The following is an 8,810-nucleotide window of genomic DNA, read 5'->3' as shown; positions in this document are numbered from 1 at the left end:
GAGGGGGAATCTGTGAGGTTTTAGGGGACATTTCTCATGACAGGTTCCCTTTAATTGGTCAATAAGCTCCCATCATTGGAACTAATTGGGAAACATTATTTAAACTCAGTTTAAAGGGTTCATTTTGCTCATTACACAGACACAAAAATGTCTCTGTCAAATGAAGCGACTATGTATCTGCTATGGTTGATTTCAAGGAGATTTGGGTTAAGGCGACATATGATTGAATATAATCTTACTTTTGAAAAAAGGATGTGGATCCACCCCCTAGTAATGCTTCGGAAATCGTATGGGCATTTTCACACTTTATATGGTGAATTTAGGAAATTTCCGACAAAGTTCCATGTCTACTGCAGATTGACCTTAACGTCCTTTGATACCATCCAGGGCCTTGTGCGTCACCCGCCCCCATCGCACATGCAATATGCGGTGATAGCTGCCGTAGCGAACATTATCGCTACAGCAGCTTCACACGCACATACTTGCTCGGAGACATCGCTGTGACTGCCGAACTATCCCTCCTTCAAGGGGAGGTGCGTTTGGCGTCACAGTGACGTCACCGCGACGTCACTAATCGGCCGGCCAATAGAAGCGGAGGGGCGGAGATGAGCGGGACGTAACATCCCGCCCACCTTCTCCCTTCCGCATTGCCATCGTTGCGCAGGTAAGGAGATGTTTGTCGCTCCTGCGAGTTTACACACAGCAATGTCTGCTGCCGCAGGAGCGACAAGCAACATCGTACCTGCGGTTGACTCGACATTATGAAAATGACCGACGCTACACAGATCACAGATTTTAGACGCTTTTGCGATCGTTTATCGGCGCATCTAGGATTCGCACGTTGCGATGTCGTTACCGGCGGTGGATGTGCGTCACTAACGATGTGACCCCGACGATATCACGGTAGCGATGTCGCAATGTGCAAAGTGCATACTCCTTTGAATTTGAAAATTTTGTCAAGACAAATGTTATATCATAATGTCAGTGTAATGACATGGTTAGTCTCATCAGTCATACCTTGTAGTGATGTCATATACAAAAAAATAAAAACATCTAAATATCATTTTAAACATTTTAGTTAACATAAATTATGTTCAGTTTCCAAAATGGAAAATAGAAAACATTTATTTTTTTTGTTTGTTTAATGCACAAAACAAAATTTCAATACTGTATCTAGCCATACATTGCCATTCACCTTAAAAAAGACATGCTGAAAATATGCAATTCAAATACTAAAATCATTTCCTTTTCAAATGTAGATTCCTTGCAACTGGACAATCCTTCAGCAGTCTTCATTTTGAATTCCTATTGGGGAGATCGACAATTGGCATCATAATACTGCATACCTGCACTGTGCTATGGGAAACCCTTAAGCACAATGTCATGCAGCAGCCTACATCACAGGATTGTATGCGCATTTCAGAAGCTTTTTTTGAGAAAACAACCTTTCCTAATTGTGTTGGCGCCTTCGGTGGCACGCACATTAGAGTGAAGAAACCACCTAACTCTGCTACTAGATATTTTAATTTTCACAGGTATTTTTCTGTTGTTATTCTTGCTTTGGTTGACACTAATTACTGTTTTATTTTTGTTGATATTGGGGCCTATGGCAGTGCATCTGATACACGAATTTTCCGTTGTTCACGTTTATCACGGCGTTTAATGTCCGAAGACCTAAATCTGCTTTCACCAAGGCCTCTATCTGGTACAACTGGACCTAATGCACCATTTATCATGGTTGCAGATCAGGGGTTTGCCTTGTCTCGCCATGTGATGCGTCTATATCCAAGACGTGGCCTAGACAGGTCAAAAGGTCAATTTAATAGCACCTTGGCCAGAGCACGTTGCTATGTCAAACGTGCCTTTGGCATTATGGCTTCAAGATGGCGCATTTATCAAACCATCATCCAGCTCCAACCAACCACTGTCAAGGCTGTCATTAAAGCTACAGTAGTGTTACATAATTACTGTAGATTGAATGAAATCAATGACGATGATTTTGAAGACTTGCCTGATCTTAATGCCCCATTAGTAGGTAATGGAAGATTACGATCCAATTGGGATCTCATCTGGTCTGCAAGCTAGGAATCAGTTTAAAGATTATTTTAGTTTAAATCTGCATAGTAACACAGATTATTTTTTTTTCCTTTTGACAGTATGTTACATAATCACAATCACAATCACATATGTAATGAAAAAGGGAAAATGTCCATACATAGTTAGCTATATGTTCTAATTGTTATTCTTGGATTTATATGTTTACTACGAACATTTGGTTGTCAAAACTCTTATTGTTAAAACAATTATATTAAATTTAGGACTGTTACTACAACATACTTTGATGTGTTACGTTGTTCCAAATTTTTAAAGATAATAAAAATTTTGAAAATGAATTTTTTACTATGTATGCATGTTTCCTTTTTCAAGACACTGCATTTTTAACATATTTTTAAAATATTTTCTGAGACATTATCACAGAAAACACACCATACTGTATTATGCCATAGTGTCACGCAAACATAATTTGTTTGACACTATGAGAAAGTAAGGGACCTGAACATATGCAGATACTGCATATTGCCTGGATTTAAATTTTTAGAAAGGTGTATGAATGGAAATTTAGTTGGTTATGTGCGTACATAAATTTTAACAACACATGGAATTTTTAAGATGGTCATAACCTCCTGTCAAGAGCCAACCAACATCATACAATGCAGGTCATGTTTTTGAAGTGATAGAGCAACTTACAAGAAATTTCTGAACAATGTTTATAAAATAATCATCCTCAAGTATGGACTGATTAATCAGAAACATTTATGGATGGTTAGAATACTACTGTGAAATTCTAGGCATTTATCAATTTAGATGTAAATGTATTTTGTCAAATTATGTGTCAACTAAATCCTCTAGGCTAGTTATGCTTTCCTGTGTAGTCTCCATGGCATTGTCACCTACTGAATATGTAGGCTGCACAATAGTAGATGTTGTAGTAAGGGACTGAATAGTGATTCCACCTGTTATTGTTGTTGTGGGAACAGATTGTTGACCTTGTGACGGTGGTAAATATGGTTGCAACGGAACAGGATGTGGATGTGTGTATGTGAAGTTGGTTGGGTAAGGCTGACTTTGAAAGTACTGCTGCTGTTGACTATGTTGCATATGGAATGATGCCGGTTGATGTAGCATTTGGGGGAGTCTATGAACATTACTAACATTACTTTGATAGGTCATAGAGGTTTGCAAAGGTGCTTGTTATTGCCCTCGAAGGTAAAAAGATGGCTGTTGTCCAGTCATTTGTGTAACTAAAGCACCTGATTGTAGAGGTAGACTTGAAGGCCTTGTTTGAGGATCATTAATCAAAGAAGAACTTGGCCACTGTATTTGTGTTTGTTGCACTACAGTATTTTGTTGTGAATTATATGTGTTTTCATCAGTTTGGGTTTACATAGTGTGTAGTGTAGTGCTTGTGTGTGGGCCACGTGGCTTAGCTCTCCATTGCTCTATCACTTCAAAAACATATATTGGCTCAGGCTCACGTTGACATGCAGAAATCAATGTGATTATAGACGCCCTCAACCTGTCCTGTCTATCTGGTGCAACCAATGCAAGAGAGGGTGAGAGGGAGCGACAAAATATCTCTCCATCACTCTCTGGTATTAGTGAATTCATCATGTGTAGTATTCTAGTATCAATGATCTCTGGCAGGGAACGTAAATCCTCATGACATCTATGTCTGCGACCATGGAATGTTTGTGCTAGTGACCGAAGGTTATGTGTTGTTGCTCTAGGCTGTGTGCCTGCATGTGTTTGTGGGCTTCCCTCGCCAATAACTGGTGATGGGACACTTTGCAGCCCTGTAGACTGGCCTGTGATTTGCGTAGTGGATTGACTTGTTCACAAACCCAGATCTGATGACCCTTCGTCTGCTTCAGGCTGGATGGTGTTCTGGCTTGTGATTTGCTGATAGGATGTAGGCTCCATCTCAGATGCTGATGTGGCTGTTGCTGACAACACTGCGGACTGCGCCTCTTCACTGTCCTCAAGATTATCTTCAGTACTGTAAGTTATAAAAAAAAAAAATTGTTTTTAATGTTAAGAATTACATCAACAATAACTTATAATTGAAAATAATTACTTTGGTACCTCCATAATTGGCATTAGGTAGCTCAGCCTATCGTAGTATATGTATTTTTTCTTTTTTGAAGCAGCTGCAGAGGTAGCAACAGGATTAAACTCATGGTGGAATTGGTCTCTTGCTGACCTCCATCGCCGTTTAACCAAATCTACTGTAAGGAAACAGCAATAGGAAAACCAACTATAATTTTTTTTTTTAAATAACCTTTTTAAAAAAATTATAATCTTACAAAAATTAACACATTGAAAAAAATTATTGGTAAATGAAGATATATTGTAACATAACAAGTGATTATACACAAATGCACATAACAAACATAATGTATTTAAATATATACATGACCAACACAACATGCCCATGTTTGCATTACTTACATGAACAAATGAAATTCATGTATAATGGGTATTCAAACATAATAATGATAATATTAATAAATGTGCTAATTATATTGACCACCACTACATGCAATGCCATATGTTCACATATGACAAAAGTAAACTCCCAGAAAAAACATAAATTCTATCCATACTTTCAAACAAACACATAAACAACTATAGCTGACATATGATGGCCTAGCCCTGTGGACATGGGTGTAGACATCACAAGTTTAAAATAGAGGTATGCAGATATGTGTACATCTAGGCCAGTTGGTTAAAGCACATGAAAACTGTGGGTGACGTTCATTTAATGCATGACATGTCATGTTTCCATGATTTTAGCAATAAAACAAAGTACTAATTACCGCCATGATAAACAGACCCATACTTTTCTGTATGTTCGTCTCCTGTGTTGTTCAAAATGAGTCAGCACCAGTAATAAATGCATAATATTCTATTTTACAATATATACCTTCAGCCAAATGAATCACCACATTTAGGTAATGAGAGAAGCCACAACAATGGCAGTACTTACCATATTTAGTTTTCCTTCCAGGGGTGCATTGAGACCATCCATTCCTGGGGTATACTTGTTCAGCCACAGACATCCAGGCTCTCTCCACCATCAACCTGTCGTGGTATCCATCAAAGAGGGTGGCCCACAGCTCTGGATGCCTCTCTACTTCCCCAATCAGCCTCTCTGTGTCTATCCTTGGAGCCATTTCCAAAAATGTGGGGTACAGAGAGCTCACTTTGTGAGCAGAGAGAGGGAAGGAGCCCAGCTGCAGTCACGGTTGCAATTGAGACAGGATATGAGGTCTTGGCGCCAGAATTAATTACCTTAATTGACCTGCTAGATTGGTAACAAGTGTAGCTGATGTTTGGATTAAAAACGCACACGGATGGTACATGTAGCACACGGACATGCTACATGTCGCGTACCTGCAGGCACGGGCCCATTGACTTTAGCGGGTCCGTGCCTTCGTGATGCCGGAGAAAAACGGACATGTCGAGCGTGTTGGAAAACGCATACACGTACAAACGACACGGACACACGTTCCGTGTGGTTTTACGTGTGTGTGCCTGTTACCATAGGGTAGCATCGGTGTACGTGTCTCCGTGCCGCCGGTACGTGCAAAAACGTACCAAACACGTACCGGCGGCACTGATGTGTGTTGGAGGCCTAAACCTGATCACATTGCAATTTTCTTACTCCCTTCACATACCTACATCACAAGTGAAGGGAGAAGAGAAGAGCAGTGCTATAATGTCATTACATACAACACTCAGGATCTATCCCAGATATTGGTGAATAATACCCCAACATCTGGGCTAGATCAAGCATAGAGATAAGAGGATTAGGATAAATTAGAATTCAATTTGTGGGTGGTTATCCTCCGCCAATTTAATGTATTTTGTTACGGTCTGGGGTCTCTCCAGACCCTAGAGAATATTAAGCTTAAGATGTAAAAGAATAAAAAATCTTTATACTTTCCTTACTGCTCACCACTTAGCCCCTCTGCTACTCACCATCACCTGTCTGGGCCTTACGGCATCTCCTGATCTCCCAACACTCACACTGGAATCTACAGCTTTCATGCTATCCAGGAGGGTTCTGTGCAAGCTTGTGTAAGGTCACAGCGCACATAGTAACGTCATGACGCTGTGACCTTCCAAATATTTGTGCAGAACCTTCTTGCGCTTCATGAAAGCCAAAAGTCCTAGCTGATGGTGAGAGGCCTTGGGATCCCACCTCAAGTGGTGGGTGATCAGAAGATGTGGAGAGGATCAGATGGGTAATAGTGAGTAGCGGAGGGGCTAAAAGTAGAGATGAGCGGACACGTGGAAACTCGGTTTGGCGGGGTTAGCCGAACTGTAAATTAAGTTCAGTTTGGGACCCGAACTTGACCTGAACCCCAATGGAAGTTGCTGATTGGGCAGTTTGAGTCACCGCCCACATGCAGCCAGCTATAACGAGATCACTTCCGATGGCGGGTGGACGTAGTTTTTCCATTTTGTGGGGGATGCAAACTACATCCGATTATGCTGATTTTACCCCAGTGTGTGCCATTCAAACACTACAAGCGGCTTGCACAAAGCGTACTCAAGCACAGCGAATCTCGCGAGAGTGAAGTTCATACGTAAAGGACCCCAACGCCGAACCCAAATTCAGTTGTTTTTTTTTTAAAAGTCTGAACACCGAACCTCTGGTTTACTCATCTCTAGCCAGAAGATAAACAGTAAAATTATTTTTTTATTTTTTTTTAACCTTTTAAAGCCTTTTTTTTACCTACAGCCACTATTTTGCTAAATCTGAGAGGAAGCAAATTAGAAAAAAAAAAATATTTTGCCACATTTGTTTCTACAATGTAAATTCAACTCAAATTTATTTGCTCATTTCTAATCCAGAGTGTTGTGTGTAACAAATGCTGCTTGCACAGTCATCTGCATCACTCTTCCCTGCTTCAGTTTTTCTCTCCCAGCACTAATGTATAAGGTGCCAGAGTGTGATAGTCGTGCATGAGGCCATATTGTTGCGCCCTGGCACCTCACATTGAAAACGGACCATTGGTTATGTGTGACGATGTGAGTGCGGGCTTTACACTCACTGATTTCTTGCATTTTGCTGCCATCTTCCACGTTTTGGCACTGAGGATCGGCCACGCATCTATCACGGGAAGCCCAAAGTTCTTCTTCAAAACTCACTTTACTGAACAATCTTTTTTAACAAACGGTGGTACAGCATATGCGATAAAACACTTTCTTGCCTTCTTTCTTTCCTAGGTTGCAACTCACTTCAAGACTTTCTTTTGGGCACCAGCTGATCTCTCTATTCAAGTCTGTTCTTCATACTCCGATCCTCCTGGCTTAGGTCTGCAGTTTTTAACAGGCCCACTACTTCTTACCCCAGACGAACTCCACGTCTGTATCCCCCGTCAGAGAAAAAATGGATGTCCACCCTGGCACCAAATACAAACCGTCGGCTCCAGATGTTAAGGAGTTAACAAAGAGATATTTGATAGCGCCTTGCACCTAAACCAGCACTTGGTTATCTTCTCAGTCAGAAAACTCTATCTCAATTACAAGATGGAGTCTGTCCTTTTTATAAGCACTAGGTCCTCTCCCATGGGCTAATCCCAACTGTTATCTGTCACTTGCCCTGCAATCTGTTACCAGGCAACCTATCTTATAACATACCCTAATACATATACACTGGAGATCAAAATTAGAGAACAATACACAATTTCCTAAATGTTGCAGATATTGTATAGTCCTATGTGATTATATCCTAACATGAGTAAACTAGCAGTATTTTAAGCTTATTTCATAAATTTAATTTTTTCAAAAGCACATAATAAAAATGTAAATGAGATAAATGAAAAAGAACACTGGTCAAAATTAGAGAATACTTTCAGATACCTGCAAGTTATTGATATTAATTTGGCACCTGGAGCTAATTTTCTTAATTATCTGACAAACCCTATGTAACTGGCAGCCTAACTTTCCAGTTTAAACTGACTTTGCAAAATTGGTGTGCTGTTCCAACGTGACTGAAACCCCCCAGCGGCAGGTTGTCTAGATGAAGGCCAAAGGGATGACCCTATCAGCCTATCAGCTATAACAAGAAAAGTTGGTCGTTCCAAGTCTGTGACTTCAAGAATATTGCATATTTACAACATTGCAAACTCTTTCAAGTCCCCCAAGAATGCTGGTCGTCCTCACAAGACAAATGCAAGAGAGGACAGGATAATGCAGAGAATCTTCATGAGTAATCGTTTCAACACTGCAGCTGAAATTGCTGCCTGGTTCAGCATTGAACAGGGTAAAGGGGGCTTTACACGGTAGCGATATCGCTAGCAATTTCTAGCGATAGCGACCGTGTAAGTACCCGCCCCCGTCGCGCATGCGATTGTTTGTGATCGCTGCCGTAGCGAACATTATCGCTACGCAGCGTCACACATACTTACCTGGTCGGTGGCGTCGCTGTGACTGCCGAACAATCCCTCCTTCAAGGGGGAGGGACGTTCGGCATCACAGCGACGTCACCGCAACGTCACTAAGCGGCCGGCCAATCAAAGCAGAGGGGCGGAGATGAGCAGGACGTAACATCCCGCCCACCTCCTTCCTTCCTCATTGGGGCCGGCGGCAGGTAAGTAGACGTTCCTCGCTCATGCGGTGTCACACATAGCGATGTGTGCTGCCGCATGAGCGATGAACCACAACGCTAAACAACCCTTACCGATTTTTGACTTTGGGACGACCTCTCCATGGTGAACGATTTTCACCATTTTTTGAGG

Source organism: Anomaloglossus baeobatrachus, chromosome 8, assembly GCF_048569485.1.
Source record: "Anomaloglossus baeobatrachus isolate aAnoBae1 chromosome 8, aAnoBae1.hap1, whole genome shotgun sequence".
Taxonomy (NCBI): domain Eukaryota; kingdom Metazoa; phylum Chordata; class Amphibia; order Anura; family Aromobatidae; genus Anomaloglossus; species Anomaloglossus baeobatrachus.
The sequence above is the reverse complement of the archived record's forward strand: the minus strand, read 5'-3'. Positions refer to the sequence as shown.